The sequence below is a fragment of the Myxine glutinosa genome, chromosome 7 (genome assembly GCF_964187855.1).
Source record: "Myxine glutinosa chromosome 7, kmMyxGlut1.1, whole genome shotgun sequence".
NCBI lineage: Eukaryota > Metazoa > Chordata > Myxini > Myxiniformes > Myxinidae > Myxine > Myxine glutinosa.
In genome coordinates, this window is record NC_136267.1 from 27792547 (window position 1) to 27806823 (window position 14277).

The 14277-nt window shown below is 50.4% G+C and overlaps 1 protein-coding gene across 4 annotated transcripts in view; it reads right to left on the minus strand.

Annotated features, from left to right (window-relative positions):
- LOC137416877 (semaphorin-6A) overlaps window positions 1-14277 on the minus strand; it is a 727420-nt gene that overhangs the window by 534760 nt on the left and 178383 nt on the right. For 3 of the 4 annotated variants that reach the window (XM_078781383.1, XM_078781381.1, XM_078781384.1), the window contains exon 3: window positions 11068-11182. The gene's annotated coding sequence lies outside the window, so the exon portion shown is untranslated. The remainder of the gene's footprint in view (window positions 1-11067; window positions 11183-14277) is intronic. The other variant, XM_078781382.1, reaches the window with a different exon arrangement.

A 14277-nucleotide genomic window follows, 5' to 3' on the forward strand; every position in this document is an offset into this window, starting at 1 on the left:
TTATCAGGGAACCCCCCAAGGTACAGAGGTGTATGGCAATTTGGTAAATCTGATTGGTCTGGCCTAAAATCCATTCTCTCCGGTCAAGGCTGGGCTATCACCTCATCGGCTTCGAACATCGACTGCTGCTGGAATTTCTCCTAAAACAGATTAATTTATCTTCTTCACAAGTTTATCTCAATCCAGCATTCAACTTTTCTGTCCATCATATTGACCTGGTGTGTGTGGTGACGCCATTGCAAGAAAACTTGCCTTCTCCTCCTGTAGGGAAGCGCCCCGCACAGCTCAGAATCATTGGGTTTCTGTCTGTCGACGGGACAGTGCGCAACATCAGGCTACCTGCGATCAATATTCTCCAGCCTCAATCCTCCAAAGCCGAGCTTTCTGGTGCGAAATGTGAAACACCAAAATAATCGTCGTGATCTCCTGAGTTGGTAATAATTTATTGATGTAACTACATTTAATCAAGAAGAATTCCCATGTTTCTAAATACGTGCCATGTTAAGGTGTATAACGCAGTTTAATAGGTCCTTCCACGGAATGGCATTCCAATTTCAAAATAAATAACAAAAATAATGATAACTCTGCTCACTTTCACTCCTTCATTCCTCTTTACTCCCCCCTTTGGAGTAAACTCCCTCACTCTCTTCAATCCCACTCCTCCCTCCAGGTCTTTAAAAACAGCTGTTCTTCACCATCTCTTATCTTCCCCCATCCAAAACCTTGATCTATTCGACCCCCATTAATTCAAATCCTGGAAGTTCCAGCAGTGTCCATGTGTTTTATACCTCTCCAACCCCTCCTCCCCCCCCCCCCCTGCCTTCCCATGCCTCCTCCCCCCAAGCCCTCTCCCTCCCACAGACCTTCAAATGTCTCTGTTCTCTGCTGTTGTACTTGTGTGCTTCCCTCTCTCTCCCCATATTGTCTCCCGCTCCCTTTATTGTATGTTTTGTGTGTCCGTTTGTTGTTTTTTCTGATTGATGTTAGCTCTTACACGAGCTACAATCTTGTATACAAAAAAAAAAAAAACATTGCAACAAAGCCTTTAGTAATTACAGTCACGTGAAAAAGTAAGTACGCCCCATGTAAAGTTTTGACTTTTTCAACATATTTCAACATACAGCTATTTGATCTTCATTTCAACAATATTGATAGATAAAGGTGATATAATATAACAAATATCATGAAACATTTACATTTTGTAGTCCATTGTATAATTTAAATAAACATAAATGCAAATTTCGCATGTTGAAAAAGTAAGCACACCCTTGGCTCTAATAGGTGGTATTGCCCCCTTTGGCAGAAACAACCTCAAGTCGGCGTTTCTTATAACTGTCTACCAGTCTCTGACATCGACTGGGAGAAATTTTTGCCCACTCCTCCATGCAGAATTCTTTCAGCTGTGCGATGTTTGAGGGGTTTCTTGCATGCACAGCTCGTTTCAAATCCCCCCACAACATCTCGATGGGATTTAGATCCGGGTTTTGACTTTGCCATTCCAGAACCCTCCATTTCTTTCTTTTCAGCCACTCCTTGGTGGATTTAGTGGTATGTTTAGGGTCATTGTCATGTTGCAAGGTCCACCTTCGGTTGAACTTCAACACTCCGTCAGATGGCTTCACATTATCCTCAAGCACCCTCTGGTACAATGAAGAATTCATAGTGGATTCTATGATGGTGAGCTGCCCAGGCCCTGATGCAGCAAAGCTGCCCCAAACCATAATATTTCCACCACCATGCTTTACAGTTGGTATCAGGTTCTTGTGGTCAAATGCTGTATTTGGTTTTCGCCAAACATGTCTTCTGGTACTGTGGCCAAATAGCTCTACCTTTGACTCATCTGTCCAGAGCACATTGTTCCAGAAGTGCTGGTCTTTGCCTCGGTGTTCTTTGGCAAACTTTAGTCTTGCCCTGATGTTCTTTCTGGACAGCAAAGGTTTCCTCCTGGCATACGTCCCATGTAGATCAAATTTGTGCAGCCTCTTTCTAATGGTAGACTTGTGCACTTTGACATCAACAGTGGCAAGAGCTACCTGTAGGTCCCATGATGACATTCTGGGGTTCTTGGAGACTTCTTTCAGCATCTTGCGGTCTGCTCTCAGGCTGAATTTGCTGGGGTGGCCTGGCCTGAACAAGTTGGCAGTTGTTTGGAATCTTCTCCACTTGAAGATGATCTTCCAGACAGTCGAATGATTGATTTCAAATTGTTTGTGGAGATCTTTTAAATCCCTTCCCAGACTCGTAGGCATCTATAACCTTCTTTCTGAAGGCCTCAAGAGAGCTATTTTGATCTAGGCATGGTGACGCCGCACACTTCAACAACAAAGAGCAAACCAAACTAAATGTCTGAGGTTTAAATAAGACAGGTTCCTCCAAGATCCTCTCTAACGATGATCTAATCATTTGTACCTGAGCTGGTGCACCTGATTCTAATTTTCGGTATTTGAAGTAGTGATAAATGTAGGGGTGTACTTACTTTTTCCACATCCGAAATTTGCATTTATGTTTATTTAAATTATACAATGGACTACAAAATGTAAATGTTTCATGATATTTGTTATATTATATTGAAGGAGCTGTTCTCCAACGCGAGTCGAAAGAATTGACGCGACCAAAGACGGAAATTCGTCCGAGTTGCTTTAATGTACGTATCAAACTCGGGTACTCTGAAAAGCCCGTTTATCGGGCAGCAATATATATACACATTTATGCCGGAGCGTTTGCCCGGGAAAAGCGAGACCGGGCATGCCCGGGTGTCAAGGGCGAGTCCTGGAAAGGCGAGTCTGGACCTGCCCGGGCGTGCTGGACGAGGCCTGGCAAGTCGAGAGCGGGCATGCCCGGGCGTCCTGGACGAGCCCGGGAAAGACGAGACCGGGCGTGCCCGGGAGGTTCGGGCGAGCCCGGGAACAGCGAGTTCGGGCATGCCCGGGAGAGGCGCGTCTGGGCCCGTCCGGACGAGCCCGGCATGGCGATTGCGCCCTGGCCGCGTCCTGGCAGGTGCAAGGCGATTGTGTACACCCAGCGGTAACCGCTACACACGCCCCTCCAGAATCGACCTGCACCGGCAGGGTCAATTTAAGGGGGGTCCGGATGACCCGGCCGAAGCGACCCCTGGAGGGTCGTGGGGGGGGGGGGGGTCCGATGTGGTGGTGGGTGGGCGAGCGGGGGGAACTGTGGACGGGGGGCGGCCTCGCCGCGGAGGAAGGGCCAACCGTGGTGGTCGGTCGACGTCCATGTGCGCCGGTTTGAGGCGGTCCACAGAAATCCGGTCCGACCGACCGCCGAAGTCGACGACGAAGGACTTGTCGCCCCGTCGCAGGACCCGGAAGGGCCCGTCGTACGGCGGCCGGAGTGGCCCCCGGTGTGCGTCATGACGCACAAAGACGTACTCCGCTGTGCAAAGCGCCGGGGGGACGTAGAACTGGGGGCCACCGTGGCGGGACGTTGGCACGGGGGCAAATCGTCGGGCGGCCTCCTGGAGGTCCGAGCGCTGGCGTGCGGCGGACCAGGGACTGGTAGCGTCGGGCACGAACTCGCCCGGGACGCGGAGCGGCTGGCCGTAGACGAGCTCGGCGGCGGACGCCCGGAGGTCCTCCTTGGGGGCCGTGCGGAGGCCCAAAAGGACCCACGGCAGCCGGTCGGCCCAAACGTCGTCGTAAAGGCCGGCCATGAGTGCGGCCTTCATGGAGCGGTGAAACCGCTCGCACAACCTGTTGGCTTGGGGGTGGTAGGCCGTGGTGCGGTGCAGAGTGACTCCCAACGAACGGGCGACAGCGCCCCAAAGTTCGGACGTGAAATGTGGGCCGCGGTCGGACGAGATGTCCGCCGGTGCGCCGAAGCGCGCGACCCAGGTGGCGATGAACGCCTGCGCCACGTCGGCGGTGGTAGTGGAGGTGAGGGGCACGGCCTCCGGCCACCTGTTGGTCCTGTCCACCATGGTGAGCAGGTGAGTGAACCCCCGCGATGGGGGCAGGGGACCCACCAGGTCCACGTGGACGTGGTCGAAACGCCATTCAGGCACGGCGAAAGGTGCCAGCGGGGCCTGGGTGTGGCGGTGGACCTTGGCCCGCTGGCAGGCCGTGCAGGCGTTGGCCCAGTCGCGGACGTTCCGTCGAAGGCCGTGCCAGACGAAACGCGCCGACACCAGCGTCTGAGAAGCTTTCCGGCCCGGGTGAGAAAGGCCGTGGATGGAGGCGAAGATGCGGCGCTGCCAGGTAACGGGCACGATGGGGCGAGGCTGGCCCTGGGAGACGTCGCAGAGCAGGACAGTGTCCGCGAAGGGGATGTCGGCCAGGCGGAGGCCCGTGTCCGCTGCCCGGAGGGCCTGCACCGAGGTGTCGGTGGTCTGGTCGGCCGCCATGAGCGCGAAGTCCACGCCGAGGTGGACCGCATTCGCGCTGGCCCGAGAAAGACAGTCGCCCACGGCGTTGTCTTTGCCGGCGACGTGCCGGATGTCCGTGGTGAATTCCGACACGGCGGAGAGGTGGCGCTGCTGGCGGGCCGACCACGGCTCCGTGACTTTGGCCAATGCGTAGACCAATGGCTTGTGGTCGACGAAAGCCGTGAACGGGCGGCCCTCCAGGAGGTGTCGGAAATGGCGAACGGCCAGGAATAGACCGAGGAGCTCGCGGTCGAACGTGCTGTATTTCAACTCGTTCGGCCGGAGTTGCCGGCTGAAAAAAGCGAGTGGCTGCCAAACCCCATCCACCCATTGTTCATGGACGGCGCCCACCGCGTAGTTGGAGGCGTCCGTAGTGAGGGCGATGGGCGCGTTAAGCACCGGGTGAGCCAGCAGCGTTGCGTCGGCGAGGGCCCGCTTTGCGCTCGCGAATGCCGCGTCCATGGCCGCGGACCAAACGATGTCATGCTTGGCCGGCTTGCCCCGGAGGGCCTCGTAAAGGGGCCGCATGAGCTGAGCAGCGCGGGGCACGAATCGGTGATAAAAATTCACCATGCCGAGGAACTCTTGTAGGGCCTTGATGGAGCAGGGACGCGGGAACGTGGTGATGGCCTCGACCTTGGTCGGCAGCGGCACGGCCCTGGTCTTGGTGATGCGGTGGCCCAAAAAGTCAACGGTCGTCGTGCCGAAGTGGCACTTGGCCGGGTTGACAATTAAGCCGTGCTCGCTGAGGCGACTGAACAGTGTTCGGAGGTGGAGGAGGTGCTCGGCGCGGGACGTGCTGGCGACGAGGATGTCGTCCAGATAGACGAAAAGAAATGGCAGGTCGCGCAGCACGCCGTCCATCAAGCGTTGGAACGCCTGGGCCGCGTTCTTGAGGCCAAACGGCATCCTCAAAAATTCGAACAGGCCGAACGGCGTGATGACGGCCGTCTTCGGGACGTCGGCCACCCGGACAGGTACCTGGTGGTATCCCCGTATCAGGTCAATTTTTGAAAATATGACCCGTCCCGCCAGACGGGCGGAAAAGTCCTGGATGTGCGGGATCGGGTACCTGTCGGGGGTGGTAGCATCGTTGAGGCGGCGGTAGTCGCCACACGGGCGCCATCCGCCCCCGGCTTTGGCACGATGTGCAGTGGTGAGGCCCACGCGCTATCGGAGCGCCGCACGATGCCGAGGCGCCCCAACACGTCGAACTCGGCCTTTGCCACGGCGAGCTTGGCCAGGTCGAGGCGGCGGGCCCTGGCGTAGACCGGTGGGCCCGTAGTGGGTATGTGGTGCTCGATCCCATGTCGCACTGCGACGGCCGAAAACGTCGGCCACGTGAGGGCCGGGAATTCCGCGAGCAGGCGAGCGAACTCGTTCGCCGTCGGGAGGGCGCATGCCAGTTCGGTCGGCGCGGAGCTGCTCATCGTACACGCCAGGGTCTCGGCGTTGACAAGGCGACGTCGTTTGACGTCGACCAGCAGCCCGTGCGCGCAGAGGAAGTCGGCGCCCAGCAAAGCCATGGGGACGCTGGCGGTCACAAAGGTCCACTGAAAGCGCTGGCTGCCGAAGCAGAGGGTGACGTCGCGCGGGCCGAAAGTGCGTATGGCTGAGCCATTAGCAGCGACCAAAGAGGGGCCGCAAACGGCGTTCCGCCTGTCCTGCTCGGAGACGGGTATGACACTCAGTTGGGCGCCGGTGTCACAAAGGAAATGCCACCCGGACGCTTTGTCCTTAATAAAAAGCAAGTTGCCCGAGTGGACGGCGCTCATGGCTGGTAATGAACGCCGGCCCGGCCGTTTCCCGACTTGCCGAAAGTGCACAGGGGTCGGCATGTCCGAGCCTTGTGTCCGAACCTGGCGTGGTAATAACACCACGCCTGGTCAGGTGGAGGCCCCGGCCGTCGTGTTGGAAGCGGTCGGCGCGGCGTGGCGGCCGCCAGTTGCACCGGCAGTTCGGCCTCCAACCGCGCAGGGCGCTCGGGCGTCGTGGGCGTCGCCTCGGACGGCGGCGGGCACCAGGTAGCCGCTCCGATGTGCTGGCCCGCCGAGGAGATCTTGTCGGCTTCCCTGGCGAGGGCGCGGGAATCCGTGATCAACGTGCCAGCCAGGGCGAGGCGTACCGGGTGAGGCAGCTGGCGAAGGAACAGCTCGCGGAACAGAAAATCCGGAGAGTGCTCACCGAGCAACGAGAGCATGTAGTCCATGCGCTCGAACGGGCGCGTGTCGCCGAGCTCGGGCAGGTCGAGCAGGCGCCGTGCGCGTGCCGCCGGTGAGAGGGCGAAAGCGTCGAGGAGGAGCGTCTTAATCGCGTCATGCTTGTCAGCAGCTGGCGGGCGCTCGAGGAGGCTCAGGGCACGGGCCGCGGTGGCGGAGCCGAGCGCTGCCACGACATGGTGGAAGCGGGTGTCGTCCGCGGTGATGCCTCGCAGGGCGAACTGGGAGTCCGCCTGGGCGAACCAAACAGCCGCGTGAGCCTCCCAGAAAGTAGGCAGCTTAAGATCCACTGCCGTATCCATGTTCGGGGTCACCAATGAAGGAGCTGTGCTCCAACGCGAGTCGAAAGAATTGACGCGACCAAAGATGGAAATTCGTCCGAGTTGCTTTAATGTACGTATCAAACTCGGGTACTCTGAAAAGCCCGTTTATCGGGCAGCAATATATATACACATTTATGCCGGAGCGTTTGCCCGGGAAAAGCGAGACCGGGCATGCCCGGGTGTCAAGGGCGAGTCCTGGAAAGGCGAGTCTGGACCTGCCCGGGCGTGCTGGACGAGGCCTGGCAAGTCGAGAGCGGGCATGCCTGGGCGTCCTGGACGAGCCCTGGAAAGGCGAGAGCGGGCATGGCCGGGCGTTCTGGGCGATCCCTGGAAAGGCGAGAGCGGGCATGCCCGGACGCTCTGGGCGAGCCCGGGAAAGACGAGACCGGGCGTGCCCGGGAGGTTCGGGCGAGCCCGGGAACAGCGAGTTCGGGCATGCCCGGGAGAGGCGCGTCTGGGCCCGTCCGGACGAGCCCGGCATGGCGATTGCGCCCTGGCCGCGTCCTGGCAGGTGCAAGGCGATTGTGTACACCCAGCGGTAACCGCTACAATATCACCTTTATCTATCAATATTGTTGAAATGAAGATCAAATAGCTGTATGTTGAAATATGTTGAAAAAGTCAAAACTTTACATGGGGTGTACTTACTTTTTCACGTGGCTGTAATACTGGAGCTTCCTGATGTGGAATGTGACACACCAAAATCGAATGAGCACATGGTAGCTGATCACTCTTTTTAAAATGACGGGATGCTGTTCCGTTTGATACTTTAAACCAATCGATTAAGAGAAGATATTTAAAATGTATCACATCACAATCAATAATATCAATCCAACAATCGTGGGCACGGCAGCGATCCAGCACGGTATCCACTTCATGTGTGCACAATGCACTGTGACGTCATTATTTACCACTTTATAATCTGCATCGGTATCGGTACAAGCCGATCTTTTTTTAATTATTTTTTTTTTAATCGGTAATCAGTTATAGACAAATTTTCTAATCGGCCTAAAACTAATAAATACAGGTATATATGAAAACTGGTATATATTTGAATACTTTGACCATATTCTGTGAATCTTTCTCTAGCAACTACAATGGTATCCATAGGAACCAAAACGCTAATGCTTATTTTGGAAGTGAAAAAGATTTCTTTGCAATTTATAATTATTTCGGTTTCAAAAATGCTAAATTTGAAGGTATCTCCTATTGACTTTACGTGTTACTGCTTGGAAAGCTTAAGAGTTACTTGCAACTCGAGTTATTATTCGGCCGAGGCCGTTTATTCCTGATACGTGAAACAACCTGCAACCCATGCCTCCAGGAAATAGACTTTTGGAATGACGGCCCCATTTTCCATCCAATCAGCATGTAGCTGTGTTAAAACATTCTCCGGGGGTAGGCGATCCTGTGTTGAAAGTCTCTTGACAATCGCTCAACCGGTTTCAGAGAAAATTAATTTGAAAGCAAATGAAGGCGATAAAGTGAGGGTGGAAGGAAAAAAATGAGGGCCTCGGCCGACGTTGCACAACGTGGTCAAGAATGGTTGTGGACGCTTATTAGTTAAATAGCACTTCCTTAATAAGACTTCCTGTTTAATCAATGCATCGTTAGGGAATTTGTAAGAATGAGGGGCACCAGTGAAAATGGGGGGAAAAAAGGGTGTAAAGTGTAAAGAGTCTAAAGAGTGAGAAAATTACATCTTTAAAATAACAATTCATTTGAAATCACCCGACACAACCCTGTTTTCTCTCATCATGGCACAAAACGCAACAACAAACAACAACACTATCATTGGCCACTTCAGATGCAAAAACTTGAAAATGTACCATTTGGCAGAAGTCTGGCATGTATGATGTCTTCAAAGGGATCATTTACAAAGAGAATTTCGTGTAATAAAAAAGGTAATGTGATTACACCACCTGAAAACACAACAAACATGAAATGTGTCATTAAATGTATTAGCTCGTTTGCTTGAGCTTCCGTTTTTATTGGGTTTTTTTGTGCAGCATCGTGCAGGCACTTAGCCAGGGAATGATGTGAATTTTACTCTCATTTGGAATCCACTCTCAGAAATTGAGTACAGCGTGCCAGGTTCCCTGAGCAGAAGCAATCGCCGATATTCCCACGCAGAGAGGAGGGGGGTCAATTGCAAAGAAGTTGGCAGTTGTGCTTGAAACGCACAATGACAATTTGGAGTATTTCTTTTCACCTCCCAAAATAAAAATGCTTTCGAATAAGAAAATGGAGATCGGGAACACAGCAACAAAGAACGCTTGCATGCCAGGAACTGGAGAGGTGAGGCCTTTTATTTATTTTTTGGACCTCAGGTAGTGTTGCAGGTGAGGTTTTGATGAAACAATTGCATGAACCACCTTTCGAGGCCATTTTTCCCCGCAGGGCAGGGGTTGGCCTTTTTGGGCACCTTGGTCCCCTTTTTGAAGCAATATTTTATGGCCAGATGCCCTTCCTGCCGCCAACCCTGTTGGTCGCCTCTTGCGACACACAGGGAATTACCAGTGAACTGGTACTCAATTTGCGGACCTCGGAAGGATGACAGGCTGAGTCAACCAACCTGGCGTTAATTCAGTGATCGATCGGGATTCGAAGGCAGTTGCAGAAGTACATGGAGAAGAGGAAGAAGTTGTTTCTTGAGTTTGTTGATCTGGAGAAAGCATTCGATCGGGTTCCACGCAAAGTATTGACATGGGCATTGAGGAAGTTAGGAGTGGAGGAATGGTTGATCAGAGTAGTGATGGCAATGTACAAAAGAGCACGCACAGCTGTAAGGACGAAGGACGGGAACAGTGGTGAGTTTGAGGTGAAGGTGGGAGTGCATCAGGGGTCGGTACTAAGTCCACTACTATTTGTAGCTGTGATGGAGGTACTGGCTCAGAACGTAAAGGAGGGTTTACCGTGGGAGTTGTTGTATGCAGATGATCTGGTGTTGATTGCGGAAAGTATGGATGGACTGAAGAAAAAGATGAACACGTGGAAGGAATGTATGGAGACAAAAGGTCTGAAGGTGAATATCGGAAAGACGAAGGTGATGGCAAGTGGTAAAGCATGTGGTGAGGTGGAAAGAACTGGGAAATGGCCCTGTGCTGTGTGTAGGAAGGGTGTCGGAGTGAACTCCATTCAGTGTACAATGTGCGCTGAGTGGGTTCATCAAAAATGTAGTGGTCTGAGAGGGTCATTAACCAGTGTGGCAGCTACATTCAAATGTAAGGTGTGCACAGAGGGAGCTGCAGATAGAGGAAATGTTGAGTTGGATCTTGGAGACGGCGTGAAGCTGGAAGGTGTGAAAACATTTTGCTACCTCGGAGACATGCTGAATGGAGAAGGTGGATCAGACTCGGCAACGGTTGCTCGAGTGAGATGTGCATGGAAGAAGTTTCGGGAATTGAGTGGCGTGCTGATGATGAGGGGAGTGTCGTTGAAGCTGAAGGGAAAGGTGTATGCTGCATGTGTGAGAAGTGTTATGATTTATGGGAGCGAGACATGGGTAATGAATGTAGAGCAGCAACGAAGGTTGGAAAGGGTGGAAATGCGAATGGTTCGAGGGATGTGCGGAGTATCGTTGAGAGAGAGGAGGACAAATGATGAATTGCGAAAGATGATGGGAATAGAGCCTGTGATTGATGCTGTGAAGAGGAACAGGTTGAGATGGTTTGGTCATGTGTTGAGGAAGGATGAAAGTGACTGGTTGAGAAGAGTGATGGAAATGAATGTAGAAGGAAGTAGAAGACGGGGAAGACCGAGAAAGACTTGGCTAAAGATGGTGGAAGAAGAAATGCGGGCAAGGGGGTTAACAAGGAGAGATGCAGAAAATAGGGCAAAATGGAGAAGATTGTCATGGGGACCGCAAGGCTAACCCCCACTCTAGCAGGGAAAATGGCCTTTAAAATGCATGTTGTTGATTGGGATTCGAACCCATGATCCTCGGATCCCAAGCCTGCACCCTAACCGCTAAACCAACACCAAGCTTTGATGAAAACAATTGCAAGGTACAGATACAGGAAAACTATGGGAAATTATGCCCCCAATTCATACTTAAGCTGTGCATTTGAGTCAATGTGGTACATGGGAAGCAATTATATGCACACATTAACAGTCAGAAGGGTCAACATGTCAGTTACCTTACCTCTGTTGCTATATCCAGGTGTCCAGCACTGTTCCCACAGCTGGCAATCCAGGGACGTGGCTCTAACATGTATTAACCCGTCATGGCTCCTTGGCTGGATTCACGCACACACCTGCTGAAAGGCAGGTGAAAGGGAAGGGATTAAGAAGAGTGTTTATTATGAGAGGAGAAATGAGGCTGAGGAGAGCCTCTCTTTGATGTTCAGGGATTACGAGCACAGAGGACATTAAAATACTGGTGTAGAAAAGGGAACAAAAAAAAAGTTGTACATGAGTTGTGTGTTGCTGGCTTTCTGTATCCAAAGTTTGCCTAACAATACCAACACACTCTTGATTTATTTCAACACAATCACAAAGGAATCCCCAAAAAAAAAAGCTTGGCTTTTTCTTGGAACCTCAGAATGTGATGTTAAAACTCCCCATGGATGTTCATGCTCCCAAGGGCAGAGATCCAAAGAAAAGTAGGAACCCCTTCCGATGTGACAAGCACTTACCGGTAAATCCCACACTGTTTACAAGCTGTTTTGGAGTTGACCTTCAATTTTCTGGTGACAATGTAAAGTCTCATTTCTTTCCTGTGCTGTGTACCAAGGAGAGCTGGTCTCCCTTGGCACATACGAGCGCTTGTATTAGCATATGCCCTTCGTTAAAGTACGCATGCATCGATACATTTAGGTGGAAAGCACTACAGCAGGGCACAGTCACCCTCAACAAAGAAGGAAGCAACAATAGTTTGGGGACTATGGTACATTCATGTTCTGGTTGAAGAGGACCTTCAAGCACATTGATCTGTATACTCCATAAACAGACATGATATTAGGAGGAGCCAAAGTTAAGTTATTACGGAAAAACATGCACATCTAAAATGAGCATGCCAATTGGCAATGGAACCAATCTCCAAATGATTACAAACAAGTTCAACATTGCCAGAAATGGCTTTATTAACCGTGTGTGTGTGTGTGTGTGTGTAATCAAGGGATTGCGGGGAGGACTTGGTAATCAAAAACATGACAATAAACATAAACAATAAATAAATAAATAAACAATAAACATACAATGTCCCGAGCATGTCCGATTGGATTTCATTCCGGAAATCGTACAGACCAGTTCATGGACATTTGAAGGAAACTGAAACAGTTTCGTGTCGACAATGGCATTTTCATTACTTTTCCACGGCGTAGCCCATAGGGCAAAGCCGTCTTGAACAGTGTTTGTCTGTCCGTATGTATGTATGTATGTATATATGTATGTCCCCTCAAACGTACACCAATCAGAGCTGATGATCTGGTCACAAGACAGGGGTGATGTGATGTCATTACAGCGGTACGACGGCTGACGCCACACACCGCCATTTTGATTTAAATGCCGTTCAGGCCAAACATATCGTCGAACCTGTTATATACACAAAGAATTAAGTTAAGCACCCCCCCGTTTTTTTTACAACCTCGCACATTACAAGTTTGTTGTCGTCAAAACAGTGTAATATACCCATGATATTGCTATATTTTCTGGAGAAGTGATATTATGGTCACATAAAAACATAACAATCATGCCGTTTTCAATATTTTATTCTGAATAATTTAAGGTGAAATTTTTTGGGAATTTTAGGCATATTTTCACCTCAATTTAAGTATGGAGCTATAGGTCCATCACGGACAGTGTGGATGACGTTTATGTTTTCTAACGTACAGTCATTGTTCTGAGAAGACCTCTAGCGATCTTTGCGTCAATAACGTGTGTAGGACCCACGTGATCGGATCACTGACTCAACCCTACGTCTCATAGACCCTGTAAGCCGTCGTATGCGTTGCTGTGGCAGGTTATTGTCATACCAATCATTATTTGATCTCACATACCTTAGAATATATGCCAATGTATACATATACACAAAGAATATATATTAGGGGGTGCTTACCTTAATTCGTTGTGTAGGGGTGCTTAACTTAATTCTTTGTGTATATATCACAATCGCCATGCTCTACCTTTACGTTTTTCATTCAGTGTGAAACACAACCAAACCGATTGTTAAAATGACCATCAAATATCGAAAGCATCGGTTTTGCAGATATTCCAACGACACAGTATGTATAGGCCTTAGGCTTCATGCCTTCATGGTTCACCTTCTATCCGCTTCAGATAAATTAGACCAGGTTTCTTAAAACAGTCGTATCGTTTTCATAATAATAATAATGTTAATAATAATAATAATATAGTAAATATAATTGTAACACTGCAATCCCTTTGTCGTGACAGCAAAGTTGCTGGATTGAAGCGGTGTATGTTTGGTTCATTGTTGACTCAAAACATGTAGAGTAAACCAGTGTCTCAATGCAATCTCTTCACTTCCATGATGACAGACAGCTTAGAGACTTAGAGTACTTCAAAATAATTTAATACTTAAATTATTTACTAACTGGTATCTCCACCCCCACCCAGGTCATAATCTCCTCTTCAACTAAAGGATCAAACAAGCCCGGATAAGTCACTGTTGCACCTTCGGTCTTGTTTATCAGTCCTTGGTTCAAAGTATTCATTCTTTCGATATAATTTGTGCATTTGTTCATTCGTCTAAAGTAAATGTGAAGAAACTGGAAAGACCCATAAAGATTGCCCAGCGTGTGATACGAACAAATCTTCAGTCAATTTGTACCTTGTTTGAGAAGCACATCGTGTTGAAGGTCCACAAAAGACCCCTCACACCCAATTCACCAATGTTTTTGTTTGAATCGTTGAGGCATTCGTCTTTGTATTCCACCTACCTCTCGTTGCCACATGTGTTGGCATGTGCATTGTGGGTATGGAGGATGTCATCGATAAATGTGAAATTAGGACTTTGCTGTTGGGCTAAAAGAACAACTCTGCAGGCTGTTGATCTCATCCCTGCATCTGACATCACAGCACCCATATGAATGGTGGCCATCAGCATTTCGGCCAACTTGAACGCTAGCCAATACCATTAGGCTGCCGCCAACAAACGGATCCTGCTGCCTTATGGCACCAACACTCCCCACCTCGTCTCAAGACTCGAGCACATCCATCATCAAATTCTAAGCATAATCTAAGGACGTCGATGTAAATAAGTTGATGCTAACGGTTCACACGTGGTTGGGGATGTAAAACCCATAGTGGAGGTGGTGGGGAGTGGTGAGGGGGGGACGCATGTGGGGTCCCAACAACGATGAGCATTTTATATCGACCGGATTTAGCTGGT